Source organism: Pleurodeles waltl, chromosome 8 (genome assembly GCF_031143425.1).
Source record: "Pleurodeles waltl isolate 20211129_DDA chromosome 8, aPleWal1.hap1.20221129, whole genome shotgun sequence".
In the NCBI taxonomy this organism is placed as follows: Eukaryota; Metazoa; Chordata; class Amphibia; order Caudata; family Salamandridae; genus Pleurodeles; species Pleurodeles waltl.
Genome location: NC_090447.1, coordinates 1,191,368,851 through 1,191,389,087, shown reverse-complemented (window position 1 = coordinate 1,191,389,087; position 20,237 = coordinate 1,191,368,851). Strand labels below are relative to the sequence as shown.

Genomic DNA, 20,237 nt, shown 5'->3' with positions numbered 1-20,237 from the left:
TCTGTTACATCCTTACACGGCTGATGTTGCCTGCAATCAAGAACGTTTTTTCTTTTTCTTTTTCTTTTGGTACTCCATGGGAGTGCACGTGTTTTCCTGCTCTTACTCTTTTTCACATGTGCTGCTTTCCCCTTCCCCCACCCCCCTCACGCTTTACTCTCTATGTTGTTTCCTCTCCAATCCTCCCTTCTCCACAACTTGTACATTGTTTCTCCAGTGCTTCCCCTTTCTGTTCAGACTTTGATTTTTTTTAATATCCTTCCTTGTCCCCAGTTTCTCTGTTGCTCCCCCCTCTACTCTGCCTTCAGCAAACCCATCTTGTCACCACCCCCTTCCGCCACTCTCCTGTACCATACTGGCTACCGCTATTGATTTAACTAATGCTAGCTGCATTAACTACACGCTGGTAAAGGCAATATCAGTGACCAGGCATTCAGAAATTATAGAAAACTGTTTCCTATATTTTGATTTTGCCCACCATGCTGCATGTCAGAAAGATGCGACACAATATGGCGGCCTTTGGAAAAGTGTGTAAAACATTGTTTTTTAGAGTGTCAAAAAGTTGCGTCACGCAACGTGATGATGACATACTGCAGCCTTATGAAAAGTATAGAAAACACTGTTTTCTTTATTCTCAGGATGGCCCCCAACATGATGTTGCAGCACCAATTTGTGTGTTGCAATGTGGCAGCCATCTTCAAAGTATAGATAGTAATTTTTTCTATAATTTATGCTGGTGGCAATAATCACTGCCAAAGCCAATAGCTCTGCCATTTAAAATCGAAACCTATTGGCATTGCCAATGCTTGTTTTCAAAGTTAATAATAAAAAATCATGAAATTAATTAAGCTAAGGTATATGCTATTTGCGTGGTTGTATCAACACCCATCTAACATTAAATTTAGGAAATACCGTCTAGTTCCTTAACACAGGTTGATTGTCCTTTCGAAGTTAGCATCATGTTACTTTGTGAGGAGAAGATATGAGGCTTCTAGCTACATTAAGTTCACCATCCTTAACTACACTTTAAGGCCAGTTTGTCTTAAAGTATACTAATAGCAGATTCCTCTTTTCAATAGTCAACACCTTTTTCAGAAAAGAACTCTAGTATTCCTTCTTCATGGGTCTCCTACAGACATTTGTAAACAGTCAGTAGCCCATACCTTACGTTTCAGAATAATTATAGAAGTAAAGTCACGTCTCTGTAGTTAAGGTTCATCCCTCGTTTCGTTGGAAATCCCACTGTTTACTCCATTAATAGCCTTGCCTCCCTCCCCGCAGCCTCAAGATTATCTGCAACAAACTTGGGGAAACATCGTTCTGTAAGACTATAACAGTATTCCGGATTCAGACAGATGGGTGAAATGATTCAAAATGTTAGAATGGGTGGTAGGGTTTTAAAACAGTATTTCTGTCAGAAATAAAATTGGATTTCCTATAAGAGATTTCTCGAAGAGCAGAACTTCAAAACCACTCAAAAAATGTTTACCAACTCTTTATGGGACTGCAGCATTTATGTCATTAAGGGCCAGATGAATCAAAGGGTTTTACCCATTCTATGTCTAGGGGAAAATGTGTTCGTACATATGGCCCTTAGTACACTTTCCTATTTAGCTGAACATCGATTCAGCCTTTTTGTAAATAGAAGACAAAATGTGAGAGTCCAATGCCTATATCAAAGAACGTATATTTTTCAATTAGTCTGGGATCTAGAAGGCAACGATACACTCGCAGAGGCATATCCTCCAAAGATTCACAAACATTGGAAGAAAAAAAAAGAAAATGAAAGTAGCTTAATGGAAAGGCCACACTGTATTATTCATCAGTCGGTAGGTAGGTAGGCCTGCCCACATTTCCCAAGACCTGCTTTACACGCCGAGGAGAGACCGAACATTGGGAGTAATGGCAAATGTATTCCATTCCCAATTGTGCCAGGGAGGCGAGAATATAGATCATACCAACTTGCCTTGCGCAAGGGCAGAAGACTCCCTGCCACATTAGCAAAGTGTGAGAGGGTGTATCACAGGCTTCACCACCTGTAGATGGTGAAAGTTTAGCTGAGTAAAAATACCTAAGGGTGGGGAGGAAAGCAGTTTATTTCTTTCCTCCCTGGCATTGTCTAAGGGCTGGGGAGGGGTTATCACATATCATAACCATCTGCCGTGCCAAAGGAAGAAAGAGCAATTTAAAATACTGCAGCAATTTCAAATGCTGTGGGGGCATTTCTAAGTCTACACCTCCCTCCATGTCCAAGTGAAGGAGGTAATGATGTTTGCAACCCCAAACCCTATTGTTTTGCCCACGGTGAGGCGGGCCTCTTAAAATTATGCTCTTCCAGAGTCAACTGCAGGCCAAGAAGGAGTGGGTGAGTGACACTCTCCAAAGAGGGAACTGGGGAGGGTGGCAGCTGACCTGCTCTTCTGAGACTGGCACAGTGTGGTAGGTCATGGAGGAGTAGGCCAGCTGCACCTGTACCCGCATCCTGTTCCCAATTATGAACAGGCCCCTGGGGCGGGTGCCAGCCACCACACTGCTGTCGGCCATTAATCATTGGGTGAGCTGGCAGCACTTCCGTGCCCTGCTCACACAATACGAACAAGTATTAGGAATGGGTGTCAGTTGATCTGCCACTCCGTGGCCTGCACAATGCTGTGTGCAATGGAGAAGTAACCAGTTGCCACCTATCCCTGCACCCTTCTGGCAAACAGGTTGCGTGGGTAAGTGCCACATATTCTTCTATTTGTGGCCCACTGCATCGAGAAGGCCACAGAGGAGCAGTGTGTTTCTTTTTCATTTATAAAAGCCCCCATCATCCTTAGGCAAGGTGAGGAGGATCATGGGGCACACACTACCTCCCTTGTGCAAGCATGCAGGTGTAAGGAAATAAAGACACACAGTACGCCTGCCCTTGTGCAAAGTAGGGGCAGTAATTTAATAAAAATGCCACAGACCTTGGACAGGTAGGGGGTAGAAGCCTCTTATAACAACTCCAGGGGCGCTGTATTAAAACAACCACTATCATAAACCAACTACGCATCCCCACGTTCATTGACCAATACTCACTATCATTCTTCCCTATAAACAACATAATACACAAACACAGCCACCATCATCCACCAGCACATTTACCATTATGTCAACACACCCACCATTTGTCCACAGAATCACCATAACATGCCAACCCACTCACCATCAAATGGCAACACACCCATTACACCCTTTGTCTGGTGCGTGTTGGGGCAGTCTGGAAATAACTAATTTTTTTCCATAGCACTTCGTAATACAGGTTCTGCAATTTCATAGTGCTGCAAAGCAGGTGCAATTCTTAACAAAATCGTTGTAATTCATTTGCATCAACCTTGCAGAGATGAAGAGGTGAAAATGCTGTGTCAGGATTGTAATCTATTACATTCTCATTATGTCAAGAACTCTGCAGTGGGTGCATTAACCAACTGACTTGAGTAGACCTTAATACTAGGTGATAGCAAGTGCTCTTGATAACCTCCAGAGGGTCACCAGCCAAGAACAAAGGTTAGTTCTAGGCAAGAAGAATGGGAAAGATGTTGTCTCCAAGATGGTGGAAAAGGACTCTGAGACTCCAGACCCAAGTACTTTATGGCCTCAAGCTTGATAGCAGAAAACATCAAGCCTTTGAATGTAAGTTGGGGCTCTTCAAATAGAGTTCAATTAGTAGAGGCGCCCGTTTTCCTAACCCTGTAGCGCAAAGAAGCTAACACAAAGGTGCCACAGTGAGAGGAGCAGCATTTCATAGGGTGCAAAAGTGGAGCAAACTCCACCACTTCCTCCACCCAGAATTGACTGGTGTCATGGTTTTGACAGTCCCGTCACTGCTACTGTGACCTTGCAGATGCCACTTACGGAAGCACTTTCTAAAGCCGTGCTTGAATAATACCCCCCACAATAGCTGTCACAGGAGCAGAGCGCTTCCCTATCACCCTCTGGACTCCTGTGTATAATGATCCGCACATCGTCTGTCACGGTCCAGTAATGTTTAACCTGCTCTCCTCTCTTTCAACCCCAGGCTTCATGTAACCACTAAGTTCCCCTGCATTATTTGATGTAAACTCTATGCATTGTTTCTGATTGCCCTAGTTACCAAGTACACGGAACATTAATGTCAAGAAAATATCTTTCTGACCCCATCAAGTGGCCCTTTACTCACTCCTGCTTCTACTGGTGTTCTTCTCAGTGCTTCACCACGCCTAGCAATGGCCACAGGAAAACACATGTGTTTGTTTATATGGGTACACACCCCAAGGACCACATCTAAAAGTCAGTCCTGGACAGTAGCAGTAAAGACTCCATGGCAGGAGATGTTTCAAACAGGAGAACTATTGTTTCACAAACTGTGGCCACCAGGACCAGCCACTGCTTGTACTTATGTAACCCAAATGTGTCATTGTAAATTAAGGCTCTCATAATGAACACGGCAGTCAAAACCGCCGTGTTCATGCTGGCGGTCTTACAAGTGACCGCCAGCTCCCCCGGAACCCTGCCGGCCGTATTAAGGACTGGTTTCCGCCTGCCGGCCCAGAGGAATGCCTGGCCGGGACATTGACAGCGGCTCCATGTGGAGCCGCCGCCAATGCCTCTGTGCGGTGGGTGCAGCTGCACCCATCGCGCAGATCACTGCCCGTAAATTGGGCAGTGACCTGCAGGATGGGGCACTGCACATGGGCCCCTGCACTGTCCATGCCAAGTGGCCCGGTGCACCCCTTCCGCCAGCATTTCCCTGGCAGGTTTCCCCGCCAGGGAAAGGCTGGGGACTGCAGGATCATTATCCGAGGGGCAGCACCGCTGCCCTGTCGGATGATGATGCCGACCGCCGCCAGGCTGCCTGACGGATGCAGCCTGGCAGTGAGTGAGGGCCGCCTATGGCGGCCCTCCAAGGGTGCATTATGTGGCAGTGTGGGCCACCATGCCGGCTGGCGGGTTTTCCCACCACCGCCGGCATGGCACCCCTCACCGCCAAGATCATAATGACCACCTAAGTCTTTTTTTGTACAAGACAACAAAGAAAGACTTCAAATAGACGCTATGAGGAGTCCAGATTTGTCGCTTGCACAACTTTGATAGGTTATTATAATATGGCCTGCAGAGGGCCATGGTTGAAAGACCCTAGACAATTGAAATAGTGTACATCATGTGTTTTTTTTTTTTTTACATAATTGCATCACACATTTTTTCACATTACAAATATTTGAAAATTGAGATCCCGGCATTTAAGTGAAGGTAGCCTGAATATGGGCTAAGGTAGCCAACAGGACTAATGTGTCCTCAGCAAACGATCTGTGTGGCAGCAAGGATTAAATGTTTGATTCTCGGGGGGGCTAACTTGGCCTTTCATCACCCAGGGTGATACCACCTGAGCCTTTGAATGATAAGTCTATTCTGTATCTCCACTGTCTGACCCATCCCAAACCCATTCTACAACTATGATCTCCACAATAACTCACCCCAAACCTCAGTTTACAACTATGATCTCCCAAACGACCCAACTACATTCTCCCTCAGTTATCTATCCTTTGACTCACCCCAAGCCCCATGTAACTGCTATGATCTCCCTAATCCCTTTCTACACTCTTACATCCTCCACCTCTACTTCACTTATCCCAAACCTCATCTTACTACCATGACCTTCCAATTAACACTTCTTGATTCTTCCCTCCTCTATCCCTCCATTCTTCTATTCAAATCAACTAACAGACTCACAGGTCCTGTGCTCAAATTAACTTATACCTCCCTATACTAATACTAATACTGTACTCATATTTCCCTACACTAATCCAGCACTAATCCTTTTAGGTTCCCGAGTAGTGTGCTACTCGCTGAACAGCATTTCAACGCCTCCTCAGGGATAGTAAGCGCTATATAAATACAACTACAATTACAATCACAATCATCATGAGGCCACCATCCACAATCATATGCAACTACACATCATGTATTGTATCTCTGTACAACCACAAGTGTACACACACATACCACCGTTAGACAACCACTTAGTCACATTCATAGGCCAACACAACTAAAATAGGTCCATACACCCACTATCAAATGCCCACATGACCTCACCATACATCCCAAACAGATGCCATAATACCACAAAATATTCTCTCACAATAACTTCCTCTTGGGTCACTTATTTTTATTCCAATAAAATACAGGGAACAAATGCAATGTCAATTGCAGCATAAAATAGCACCAGAACTTGATAAAGTGACCTATAATGCTCACATTGGTTTGATAGTCTAATCTGGCTTGTTCTATTTGTATTGCTGCATCATGTCCCCTCTCCCCCAATTTATACATAAGATTTACAGACAAGGCATAGATGGCTCTTTGATCATTCCTAACATAGATTACACCAACCCTTCTAGGAAGACTTCATCACCATCAGATTGCTAGGCTATAGTAAGTACCAACTGTTATGGTTCACTTAGCACTCAAGGTCAGCATGTTTAATAATATTCCAATGTCCTTCAGTTCTTTGCACTGGCTGCATAGCAAGAAACACATTTTGCTTAAGCAGATATATTTGACGAGTAAATACATCCACAGATCCAGCATATATATAAAATGAGGAAAATCTCTCTCTACATCCCTCATAGATACTGAGGTTTTAACCTAAAACGAAAATGATAATAGGACAATACATTATTTGGAGACATTGGTGGTCATTACAACCCTGGCGGTCGGTGTTAAAGCGGCAGTAAAACCGCCAACAGGCCGGTGGTAAAAAAAAAATTAATCACGACCGTGGCGGAAACCGCCAACATAGACAGCCACTTAAACACTCCGACCGCCACGGCGGTACAAACAAACACCGCAGCGGTAACCGCCAACAGACAGGCGGAAGACAAGGTTCCGCCCACAGTATTACAACAGTCAAATCCGCCAACTTTTCCGGGGCGGATTCACCACAAACAAAAACACGGCGGAAACAGGACTTGGAAGGGAAAACGCTCACCTCTACATACCCCACGAGGAACCAGGACGCCATGGAACGGGAACTCCAGATACTGCCAGCCTTTATGTTCCTGCTTCTCTACCAGGAACAACAAAGACGGCGGCGAAGACCACGGTGAGTACTGCACCTATGACACAGGGGAGGGGGGAGGGAAAAAAGAGTGACACACACACGCAACACTCAACACTCCCACCCCCACCCCCACCCTCACCCACTACAACACACACACAAGTACATGTAGATACATTACATTAACAACCCCCAACTCCCCCTGGAAGTATGCAAGGACAAAAGGAAATGAGTAAAACGTTTGTAATCTATTCAAAAACAGTAATCAAAAATATATACATTCATATACATATATTTACACTAGAAACAAATATATACACCAAGAATACAAGTCCAAGGTATTCCACCATCATAGTCCGTGGACCACTGGGCCCAAAATGCATGGGCGAGGCCCACACTCAATACCCGATCAAAACGGAGAGAACACTGCTGGGGCATCAGATAGAAATACAACAGGCACCTCAGGGGGAAGGGAAGGTGGGGCACCTCAGCAGGATGAGTGCACGACGCCAGATCCACGAGGGGGCTCCATGCCCATTGATGTATCCTGGGGAGTGCAAAGCCACAGTCTCTCAAGTCTCTCAAGTGGGTGGTTTGCCCACTGCTTTATCTTGGGGAGTGCAAAGCCACAGTCTCTCAAGTGTCTCCAGTGGGTGGTTTGCCCACTGCTGCATCCTGGGGAGTGCAAAGCCACAGCCTCTCAAGTCTCTCCAGTGGGTGGTTTGCCCACTGCTGCATCCTGGGGAGTGCAAAGCCACAGTCTCTCAAATCTCTCCAGTGGGTGGTTTGCCCACTGCTTTATCCTGGGGAGTGCAAAGCCACAGTCTCTCAAGTCTCTCCAGTGGGTGGTTTGCCCACTGCTGTATCCTGGGGAGTGCAAAGCCACAGTCTCTCAAGTCTCTCCAGTGGGTGGTTTGCCCACTGCTTTATCCTGGGGACTGCAAAGCCACAGTCTCTCAAGTCTCTCCAGTGGGTGGTTTGCCCACTGCTGCATCCTGGGGTGTGCAAAGCCACAGTCTCTCAAGTCTCTCCAGTTGGTGGTTTTCCCACTGCTTTATCCTGGGGAGGGCAAAGCCACAGTCTTTCAAGTGGATAACAGTCTCCACTGGTTCTGGAGGGGGCTTTGTGCCCAGAGTGCTTCATCCTGCCAAGGACTGAGGTAGTGGATGTGAATCTCCACTGGTTCTGGAGGGGGCTTTGTGCCCAGAGTGCTTCATCCTGCTCGTGGTGGCCTCAGTAGCATTGGAATCTTTGGCGCTCACTGGCCTGCGGTGCTTGTTGCGGCGGTGTCCTGTTCAGGGGTGCTGGTGGCGGCGGTGTCCTGTTCAGCGGTGCTTGTGGCGGCAGTGTCCTTGGCAGCGGTGCTTGTGGCGGCGGTGTCCTTGGCAGCAGTGCTTGTGGCAGCGGTGTCCTTGGCAGCGGTACTTGTGGCAGCGGTGTCCTTGGCAGTGGTGCTTGTGGCGATCTTGTCCGCCGTGCAGGTTTTCCAAGACTTGCCTGTTTTACTGTGCCCCTTCCCCACCTTGGATGGTGGCACACTGGCTGCCCAGCTGCCTGGCGCACTCCAGAAGCGGGTTACTACTGGCACCACAGTTCCCGCTGATGTTGTGGCTGAGGCGCTGGGTTGGGACCTGGAGAGGTGGGCCATAGGAGACTGAAGGGGTGGGGGAGGTAAGGGGGAAGAGGTCAAGGTTGGACAGGAAATGTTTTTTGGACACAATGGGACGGGTAGATGGAGGGGGTTTGTGAGTGGAGAAAGAGGTAGTGGTTGTAGGAGGTGTACGTTTGGTGACTTTGGGTGAAGGTGCATGGGCTGGAGGCTGTCTTGAGGTGGATGGCTGTTGGGTGGGTGTGTGGCTGCGTTTGTGTACCTTGGGAGGTGGGCTCACAGACACACTGGGAGAGGACACATGGGATGTGTGAATGGTAGTGGGGGTGGTGACTGCACGTGAGCGGGGTGTGGTGGTGGGTGTACTGGGGATGGAGGTAGTGGCTGACGATGTAGTGCATGCATGTGTGAATGGAGACGAGACTGGGAGGGAGACGAGGAGGAGGGGGACACAGTGGAGGCAGTGGCTGTTGGTATGTCTGCATGTGTATGATGCTTGCGTGAGTGCCTGTGGGATGTGTGGTGCTTATGTTTGCCTGAGCTTCCCTTGTGTGTTGACGTGTGTGCATGCTGATCTGATGGTGTGCTTGGGATAGGCTGAGGTACAGGGTTTTGGGTCTGGGTGGAGGAAGTTGGAGGGGGGAGGCTAGAGACAGGGACAATGGCTGCCATCAGTGCTGAGGCCAGAGTCTGAAAAGCTCGCTGATGGCTGCCTGACCAGAATGAATGTTCTCCAGGTATGCATTGGTCTGTTGCAACTGCCTCTCTACACCCTGGATGGCATTCAAAATGGTAGACTGCCCAACAGTGAGGGACCGGAGGAGGTCAATTGCCTCCTCACTGAGGGCAGTGGGGTTGACTGGGGTAGGGGCTGAGGTGCCTGGGGTGAAGGAGATGCCCACCCTCCTGGGTGAGCAGCCACGGGGCAAACGCTGAGGGGCTGCTGGGAGGGGGGTGCCACAAGGGAGCTCCCATCAGAGGAGGAGTCCGGGTCGCTGGTCTCAGCTCCTGTCCCTGCCGTGGAGCTCCCCTCGCCCTCCGTCCCACTGGTGAATTCTGACTCCGTTGTGTCGCACTCCAGGGCCATGTGGGATGCAGCTCCCTCCTGCTCCGGTGCCACTGCTCCTCCGCCTGATGATGCTAATGCACACAAGCACAGGGAGACCACAAAAAGGGGGGGGTGGGGGGGACAGAAGAAAGACATGTTGAGTGCATGCAGTACCGCTACCGTTGGCGGACACTAAAAACACAGAAGCCCCCTGCACTACGCCGTGCACTTGGAGTTCCCTAATCAATCACAGGGACATGAGTTACAAGACTATGCCCGATTGCTGCACACATGGAAATCGCAGAAGCCTGACTAGGTGTAGTTGGCTCTGTACACAGGTGGGGTGCCACAGGGCCTGCCTTAAGAAGAGACTTTGCCTACTAAACCCGCCGTGGCCTAGGGGAACCCACAGCCCACCTCCTCCACCCAGACACCTACAATGTGTGTTGAATCAGCTGAATGAGAGTGTACTCACCCCCTTGTGGCTGCTGTGATGCCCTCAAGCACCCATCCAACTCCGGGTACGCCACCGCCAGGATCTGGAACATCAGGGGGGTCATTGTGCGATGGGCACCCCTCCCACGTTGGGAGGCCATCCCCAGCTGGGCCTTCGCCGTCTTCTTGCTCCAGCGGCGAATGTCCTCCCATCTTTTCCGGCACTGGGTGCTCCGTCTGTGGTAGACCCCCAGGGTCCGGACTTCCTTGGCGATGGCAAGCCAAATATCCTTCTTCTGGTGGGCGCTGACCTACAGGAAAAGTACAGGGGAAAAGGAGAAGATATAACCGTCCGCTCCGTCACAGTCATTGGCCCGTATCCCTATCCTTGCCATGACGCACATGCACTCACCGTCGTTTCATGCATGCCTCATTCTCCCCCTCCTATCTTTCATCCACACCATTCCAAACAGGCATTGCCCATACAGCATGCTCACAGTGTACTCACCTGTTTGTCTGGAGGACCGTAGAGTAGCGTGTACTGGGGGAGGACCCCATCCACTAGTTTCTCCAACTCCTCCGTTGTGAAGGCAGGGGCCCTTTCCCCAGACACACAAGCCATTGTCTCTTCCAGACTGAGGTCACAGCAGCACTTGCAGTGTAGGTCCTCTCCTGTCGAAGATCAGGTATCAAGTGATTGAACAGACAGAAAATGGCGGTCACGTCTGCGGCGGTGCATACCTTCACCGCCGGCGTACATCGTCATTGGCTCCTGGGACCCATAGGGTCCAATGTTAACCAATGCAGGATTGCGCCGTGGTCTTCGACCGCCTACCGTGACGGTGTACAACGCCAGCGCAGTTACCTCATATCCCCTTGTCCCACATTACAGGTCAGGCAGCCGCCATTTCAGGGGGCCACATGGCATTATTTTTGACTACGTCACACATATCTAGGCCTTGCTTAAACACTAATACAGCCATATGTCGATTTTGAAACATTTTCCGATTAAGTTGTGTTTACGTACCTCAGTGTTGGTTGACTCTCTGCTCGCTGTTCTCCTCTATAGAGCACATCCGCTGGGGCAAGTGAGGAGATGGCGGCATCCTCCGGTGTACAGACCGTTGGTGGACCTGTCGACAATGGAGGAGCGACATGTAATTATCACCTACAGACTTGATCGTACCACAATCCTGGAACTGTGTGCCGAGTTGGAGCCAGACCTGATGTCAGCTATCCGCCATCCCACAGGAATCCCCCCTCTAGTGCAGGTGCTGTCAGTACTCCATTTCCTGGCAAGTGGGTCTTTTCAGACGGCAGTGGCCATAGCATCAGGGATGTCCCAGCCTATGTTCTCCAACGTGTTGTCCAGAGTGTCTGCCCTGCTGAAACACATGCGCAGCTACATAATTTTCCCTCAGGTTGAGGATTTGCCTACAGTGAAAGGTGACTTCTATGCCCTGGAACATATCCCCAACATCATAGGTGCCATTGATGGGACACATGTGGCCTTGGTACCCCCTGCAGGAGTGAACAGGTGTACCGAAACCGGAAGAGTTACCATTCTATGAATGTGCAGATGGTGTGTTTGGCAGACCAGTACATCTCCCATGTGGATGCCAAATTTCCTGGCTCAGTGCATGAAGCTTACATTCTGCGGAATAGCAGCATCCCTTATGTGATGGGGCAACTCCAGAGGCACCGTGTGTGGCTATTAGGTAAGGCCATGGACCCAATACAGTTTGACTAGGTTTCTGGGTCTGGGGATGTCCCTAAGAGTTAGTGTGTGTCTAACAGTTGTCCCTCGACATTTACAGGTGACTCTGGTTACCCCAACCTGTCATGGCTACTGACCCCAGTGAGGAATCCCAGGACAAGGGCAGAGGAACGCTACAATGAGGCCCATGGGCGGACTAGGAGGATTATAGGGAGGACCTTCGGCCTCCTGAAGGCCAGGTTCCGGTGCCTCCATATGACAGGTGGTTCCCTATTCTACTCACCAAAGAAGGTGTGCCAGATCATCGTGGCCTGCTGTATGCTTCACAACTTGGCTTTGCGACGACAGGTGCCTTTTCTGCAGGAGGATGGTCCAGACGGAGGTGTTGAGGCAGCTGTGGAGCCTGTGGACAGTGAAGACGAGGAAGCAGAAGAAGAGGACATAGACAACAGGAACACAGTGATCCAGCAATACTTTCAGTGAGACACAGGTAAGAAGACAACACTGCCTCTACCTCTAATCTGTCTGTCATTTTCACCCAGTGTATGGACCCTGAGTTGTCACTTTCCCTTTCGATTTCACAGATGTGGGTCCCACTGTGTGACCTCTGCTTTGTTTCCGCATGGACTAGAGCTGTGTGACATAGGTATGTTGACATTACATTGGATATAGCATTTTGCCACAGTTATTGCTAATACACATTTTCGAAAGCACAGACTGACTCCAGATTGTTTTGTGATTTAAGGGTGTTGATTTAAGTGCAAAATAGTGGAGGGGTTTGTAAAATGGTCAGGGGTGATGGTGGAGGAATGTCCATGGCAGAATCCAGTCTATTAGCCTCACAGGTGCATTATCCAAAGGGGCATAGGAAGTGGAGCTGGGGCAGTTGATGGATGGACAGGGTGACAAAGTGGGACAGAAGGATGACAATCAGGGTGGTCTCAGCCGCTGGGTCTCCTGAAACTTGGCCAGTACCGTTGCCATCGTCTCCTGGGAATGGTGGTAGGCTCCCATGATGTTGGAGAGGGCCTTGTGGAAAGTGGGTTCCCTGGGCCTGTCCTCCCCCTGTCGCACAGCAGCCCTCCCAGTTTCCCTGTTTCCCTGTGCCTCTGTCCCCTGAACCGTGTGCCCACTACCACTGCCCCCAGGTCCCTGGTGTTGTTGGGGTGGTGGGTTAGCCTGGGTTCCCTGTAGTGGTGGACACACTGCTGCTTGACGTGTCCTGGGGACAGAGGTATGGGCACGCTGGGTGGGTGCTGTGCTGGTGTTTCCAGAGGGGGGAGGCTCTGTTGAGGCTTGTGCCAGTGTGAGGGGAACCAACTGTCCCGAGGTCCCAGATGGACGGGCTGGTCATCTAGATCCAGTTGGACAGAGCTGCTGTCATCGCTGTGGGCCTCTTCTGTGGGTGGAGTGGACATGTCTGGACCCTCCTGTCCGGTGACGTTGGGTGGGGGTCCTGCAGGGGTGTAAAAGCATGAATATTGCATCTGTGTGTGCCATGGTGTGCAATGGGTGGGTGACCCTGTAGCCCAGTGCTTGCATTCTTGTGTGGGACCTTGTGCGATAATGGTTTAGGGGGTGTATGGGTATGTCCATGCTTTGGTGTTACATGCAGGGCTTGGGTTTGGGATGTGTGGTTTGTGATATTGGGACATATGTGAGGAGTTGGAGCGATGGGGGTGAGGGCGAGGGTGGGGGTATGTGATAGCATGCAGGTGGGTGGGGGATGAAGTAGTTAAAGGTTTGACTTACTAGAGTCCATTCCTCCAGCTACTCCTGCGAGGCCCGCAGGATGCAGTATAGCCAAGACCTGCTCCTCCCATGTAGTGAGTTCTGGGGGAGGAGGTGGGGGTTCGCTGCCAGTCCTCTGAACCGCAATCTGGTGTCTTGAGACCACGGAACGCACCTTCCCCCGTAGGTCGTTCCACCTCTTCCCGATGTCATCCCTAGTTCTTGGGTGCTGGGCCACTGCGTTGACCCTGTCCACGATTCTTCGCCATAGCTCCATCTTCCTAGCTATGGTGGTGTGTGCTGCACCTGTGATCCGAATAGCTGTGGCTCTACCCGGATGATTTCCTCCACCATGACCCTGAGCTCCTCCTCAGAAAACCTGGGGTGTCTTTGCGGTGCCATGGGGTGGTGTGGGTGATGTGTGGGGTGGGGTGTGTTGTGATGTGTGGGGTGATATTTAGAGGTGTGTTGTGTGAGGTGCGTGGATGTTGTGTGAGTTATGGTGTTGAGTGCCTGTGGATGCTATTGTTCTTTCTGGTGGTGTCTCTCTATGGTCTTTTGTCGCAATTGTTGTCGTAAGGGTTTGTGGGTTATGTGGGTGTGTGTTTTATATTATATTAAGTGTGTGGGAGTGGTGTGTGTATGTGTATCAGGTGTGTGTATTTCGAATTGTCCAATGTGGTTGTGTTTTGTAAGTGAATGTGTATTTTGAGCGCGGCGGTGTGTACCGCCAATGGAATACCGCGGTGGAAAGAACGCCACGTGGATTTGTGGGTCGTGATAGTGTGGACGTATTCCTGTTGGCGAGACGGTGTCGGTTTTGTTATCGCCAGTTTATCACTGACCTTTGGTGTGGCGGACTTGTATGGGTGTCTAGATTTTGGCGGATTCCGAGCTGTGAGTCATAATGGCAGTGGCAGTATTCCACGGCGGTGTGTTGGCGGTCTTCTGCACGGCGGTAAGCGGCTTTTACTGCCCATGTTGTAATGACCCCCATTGTGTTTACCTGGATTTCCAATGGTCTCCCAAGGATATCACGGGGGACCAAAGGATGTAGAAACCACATGAGTTATATTTGACAAAAAAATAGAATTTAGGTAGGTGAGGTGCCAAGAAAGCCACCTTCAACGTGAAACAGATCATGGTTGACAGTGAAAACTACTGATAGATCTAAAGTAGTAATTAGCTGAGTCTTCAAGTGCCATATTTCATTGTTCTAAAGTAATCTAAAATGGAGATCAACACTGAAATTGTACTCTTGACAAATAGATAGAGTGGAACCAGTCAATAAAATTATACCTTACAAAAACAAATTGGTGTTTTTTGTCAGTGAGAAAATAACCGTTTATTATAAGTCACAGTGAAATGCTTTAAATCATAAATATATTGCCCAGTAATAAAATGACCATGGAGGGTGGTGTCACCTACTACATGGCATGCTAGAGTTAATTAAATGTTAGCAGGATACTGGTGGATATAGGGTAAATATTGCATACAGAAAGATTTAGGGACTAATTTAGATTTGACATTTAGATCTGTCGGAAGGCGGGCTGGCCCATACAGAAAATCAAAGTACAGATTAAACTCCTAAATAATAGTTTATTTCGGGAATGGCTAGAAAAATAACTAGACAACTATGTTAATGGTTATTATAAATCCAATATATGATGAAGCTGGATTTTAAATACATATTAAGGAAAAGTAACTTTTAGAAAGTTACAATTTATCTTCCTAAATTCCTGGAGATTAATTTGCATTTGTTATCAAAGATCTCTCAGCCACTGATTAGCATTTGAATAGGTGTGAAAAGGATGTGAAGGGCCTCCCGGGAACAAACAAAAGGCTGACTTGAATAGGCAGAGATAACTCCTCTGAACCTCAAATAATATGCAGAGTGTTGGCTGTGAGCATCCTTTTTGACATTACAGTGTCAAATCCTGCTAGTGTGAAATCCTGCTTGACAGGCCTTCTGGGTTTACATATACCACTAGGGAAGCACTTACAATGCACAGAACAGGATGCCAAGACACTTCATGTATATACATAGTCTGGTTGCTAGAACACCCTAATTTTTCTATCAGAATTCTGTTTCTGGGTTTATTAGGGGGAAAAAAGGCTGCTTCAGGTTTTGGTGTTAAGTGTGTGATGATGTTAGGATTACTATAGCACACTCCCCATGCATAACCCCAGCCTTCAGAGCTCATGTTTAGTGTGGCTGAAGATTTTCACCATCTCCCAGGGCCAACTCTACCCACCATCTAAGTGAGTAGAGTTGACCCTGGGAACTTTTTTTATACCATTGGTTAGGCGTGCCCAAGAGTCATTCACACCCACTAGCTCATGCAAGGCAAAAACATGGCTCCTCCAGGCACACACTTCAAAATGCTCTTAGACATGAGAAAGAATAGAAGACTGGACTTGCTGCCTGTGACCTGAGAGAAGCAGTGAAAGGCTGGACTTTCTCTTGCTTGTACCCAGTACATAGAAGCAGACTCCAAGGGTCATAAGGAGGGCCACCTGTTCAGGCTACATGGTTACAACAAGCTACAAGAGGCCTTTCCTTGCAACTTCCAAGGAGACCAGTGGCAAATTGACCTGGACTGGACCTGGTAGTGTTAACACTTAATTTTACTAATAAATGTTCATGTATTCTGAATGTTAAACCTGCATAAAAAAAGAATTAATATAGAGAAATAATACACAACTTTGAAAATGTTATATTAATGGTCATGTATTATGTATTTGCTTTATTAATCGTAGGCCTTAAGTTAGCGAGGTCTTGGGCCTAGTTGCACAGCCTCATATTAAGTTGCACTGTTTAAATGATTCGCACAAAATGTCTGCCTAGAGAATTAAACTTGTGTTTTTCCACTGTGTTGACCGTATGCCAGTAACTAAATATTCTTTCCTACGAGAACTGCTTGTTAGACTATGCTGTATTACCTACTGATACTTTGTAAAGTTTGTGTGTGTGAAAGCAATATTCCCAGGAACTAACAATGGATGCACTGACTGGAGTACAAGACAATACAATATTGTTACCTGACGAGTTCGACGATAGGAACAGGAGAAGAGGAGCCAATCATTGACATGTGAAGGACAATTTAGCTGTATCTTAGATTTGAAGTTCTAGTTTCATTGGACTAAACGTAAACATCTTTGACCAATAGCAATGTGGGAAGATGTCCTAGGAAATCTAACTTAGCCAGACTGTACCGAGAGAAGAGACCCCCACTTCTTTCCTAACCATCCCAAGAGATGTGCTAGCTTTTTCCAAAACAGTTACTGAGAAGTGTTATTCCGATTATTTCCGTTCCTGAGACATTTCTATCTTGAACTTTTTTGCTATGTCCCGATGCTGATGCTGACCGAGCTGATGTCCAATTGACGAAGACAGTCGCAGCTTGTTTAACCATATTGAGGCAAGGTATAAGACTATGGGCCAGATGTAGCAAAGTTTTGCGAGTCGCAAATGGCCCGAATCGCTATTTGCGACTGTGCAAAATCAGAAATGGGATGCAAAAACCCCATTTCCGACTTGCAAAAAGCGATGTGAGCCGTTTGCGACTCGCAAAATTAGCGACCCCATTTTGCGACCCGCAAATAGCAAGTCGCAATTTGCGAGTCGCAAACCTTATGCAATTGCAACTCGCAAATTGCAACTAGTTGCAAAAAGCCCATTTTGCACTTGCAATTTACCACTAACTCAGAGCAGGTGGTAACCAGTACCAAAGTATAAAAGGAGACCCAGAAGCCATCTGGGTTACTCAAGATGGCAGAGATATACCTGATAGCAGTGAGGAGGAAAGTCCACGCCGCGCAGCAGAGGAGGAGGAGGGGCCACAGACAGGAGAAGATTTATAGAACAAGGCAGACTCTTTTTCAGCAAACTGAGGATGAGATCTATGACAAATATCGCCTTAGCAGCGCTGCCATACTAGAATTAATTGATTTACTTAAACCACAGCTAGAACACCAGACTCTGCGTGGCTGCGCCATCCCTACGCATGTGCAAGTGCTATGCTCACTTCACCTCTTGGCCTCAGGGAGCTATCAGGGGGTCATTGCTGTGGCAGGTGGGGTATCTCAAAGTGCAGTGTCAAGGTTCCTCAGGGCCTTCCTAGATGCCTTACTCACACACGTCTCACTTCATATACCTACCAAGGAATGAGGCAGAAATAAACAGCACCAAGCTGGACTTTTACCGCATTGCCAACTTTCCCCATGTCATTGGATGTGTAGATGGGACACATATTCAAATATGCCCCCCTGCAAACCTGGAACATCTTTTCCGCAACAGAAAGTGTACCCACTCACTCAATATTCAGGTTGTTTGTGACGCCCATTATGTCATCACTGACATTGTAGCTAAGTTTCCAGGCAGTACCCATGACTCCTACATTTTTAGGCATAGTGGGATACATCAACGCCTGGAACGTGGGGAGTTTGGAGACGGATACCTCCTAGGTAGAGCTACATACACCTTGCAGACATACTCACAGGTCACTGTGCACACCAACCAGGACTTTCTAACAGTGTAATGTTTGTGCCCAACAGGTGACAGTGCATATGCTCTAAGGCCATGGATTATGACTCCGTTTTTAACACCCAGCAATGAATGTGAGAGGCGATACAACAATGCACATAAGAGGACCAGGAATCTGATAGAGCGCACCTTTGGACTCCTGAAAGCAAGATTCAGCTGCCTCCACCGCAGTGGAGGTGCCCTCCAGTATACCCCCATTACAGCATTCAAAATTGTGGTTGCATGCGCCATCCTCCACAACATAGCCACCCGACGTGGGCTACCTCTCACCCCTGCAGACCCAGATCCTGAGGATGAAGAGCAAGAGCAACCACATCGCCATCATGGGGATCGGAGTTTAGCTAATCAAGGCAGACTGAGACGGGAACATATCGCAACACAATACTTTGGAAGGTACGTGTCAACTCCAACCATACTCACCTATTGACCAAAAACACCATTTGTTAAGTAGAAAAAAAAACTATTTAATTAGTGCAGAAAAAGAACTATATACAAGTAATGACTGTTCATGGGCATGTAAATGCCAACCATGCATGGGGTACATTGATGTCATGTGCCACATCAACAGGGCCAGGGTAATGTCTATGTCCTTCTGCAGCTCCTGCCAGCCTGGCTGGTCCCTGGTGCTTCTGCTGTGCTCTGCCTGGTACTCCGGAGCACCCTAGTGTCAGTGGCAGAGACACTGCTCACTGTAGAGCCCTCCTCGCTGTCCTGGGGTGTTTCCCCTGTGCCCCTGGACAGATGCCGTGCCTCCATTAAGTCTATGACGTGTGTGAGACGTCCCAGGCCCCTAGCCACATCCCCTGCAAAATGGCCCATTGCGACCTGGAGCCCAACTGTCCTCCTCGACAGGCCTGTGGTGTTCGTAGCTAGCCTGCCGATGGATGTGGCCATCCGATCTAGTCTTTGCAGGAGCGGACGGTCCCTGCGCCGCCCACCCTCGGCCTGGGCCAGTAGTCCTGCCGCCAGATCCCTCATGGCCAGGGCAAGGTCCCCAGTGTTTGTGGCTATCATGTCGATTCTGGAGTTAAGTTGCTGCATGCTGGCCTCGTTATTGCAGACAAAGCGGTGCAGCACACCACTAATCCTCCCTAAAATGTTATTTTGTAGGCGCTGACCACGCAGCAGCTGTGCCTCACTGTTGCTGGGAGGTTGATGGCCGGACGCAGACTGCAGCCCTGATCTCCTGGACCTGCATCGCCTGCGCAGCGGTGGCTGCCCTGTGTGTTCCACTGTCTCACTCCTGCCTGTTGCTGGCGCAGCCTCTTGGGACACAGTTGCAGCAGGTGTGGATATTGCAGGGATGATGTTGGCCGTGCAGGTGGGAGTGCTGGCGGGTCCTGAGCTGTCCTCATGGGGCTGGCTGCTGTGAGTTGTGGTGGTGTCTTGTGGGAGACCTGTGGGACATGGGGACCAGACTGTCAGTGTCTACTATCTGTTGCACACTTCCTAATAAACATTTGCCTATGTACTGTCTACTTGACTACATTTCCCATAATGCATCATTCTGGTGTTTGCTACCCTGAAATGGAGCTATCTTGGTTGAGCATGCCCCTGTGTACATGGTGGGTGGGGGTATGGCTTGGATAGGGGTACAGGCATGTCACATGGTACTCACCAGTTGATGTGGTGGGCTCTGAGGTGTCCAGGTCCCCAAATCCTGATACTGCCTCCTGCTCCAGGGTTTCCTCCACCCTTTCTTCCAGGGGTGTGGGTGGTGGTACTGACGATGGTCCCCCTCCTGTGCCTCTCATCTCCCGGAGCCTTTCAGCCACCCTCTCCTTGGTCCGGGAGCAGAGGTCATACCACCTTTTTTTTATTTCATCAATACTCCTGTGGCTCACCCCCAGGGAGTTGATTTTGGATGTCCTGCCACAGCTGTCTTTTGGTGGCTTCTGGCACATTGAGGGCTGCCTTCCCAAATAATTAGTCATAGTGCTGACAGCATTCATCTGTCAGCACCTCCAGCTCCTTCTCTGCGAACTTCAGTTTTCTCTTCCTTGGAGTTCCTTCCATTGCAGCTGCTGTTTCTCCAGTGTGCAGTTCAGCAGTTAAAAAAGGGTGTGGTCCTCCCTCCTCCCAGGTGTATTT

General features: G+C 48.7%; 1 protein-coding gene across 2 annotated transcripts in view; it reads right to left on the bottom strand.

The window, feature by feature from the left end:
* LOC138250508 (serine/threonine-protein kinase Nek5-like) overlaps positions 1-20,237 on the bottom strand; it is a 350,116-nt gene that overhangs the window by 128,585 nt on the left and 201,294 nt on the right. The window lies entirely within an intron of this gene.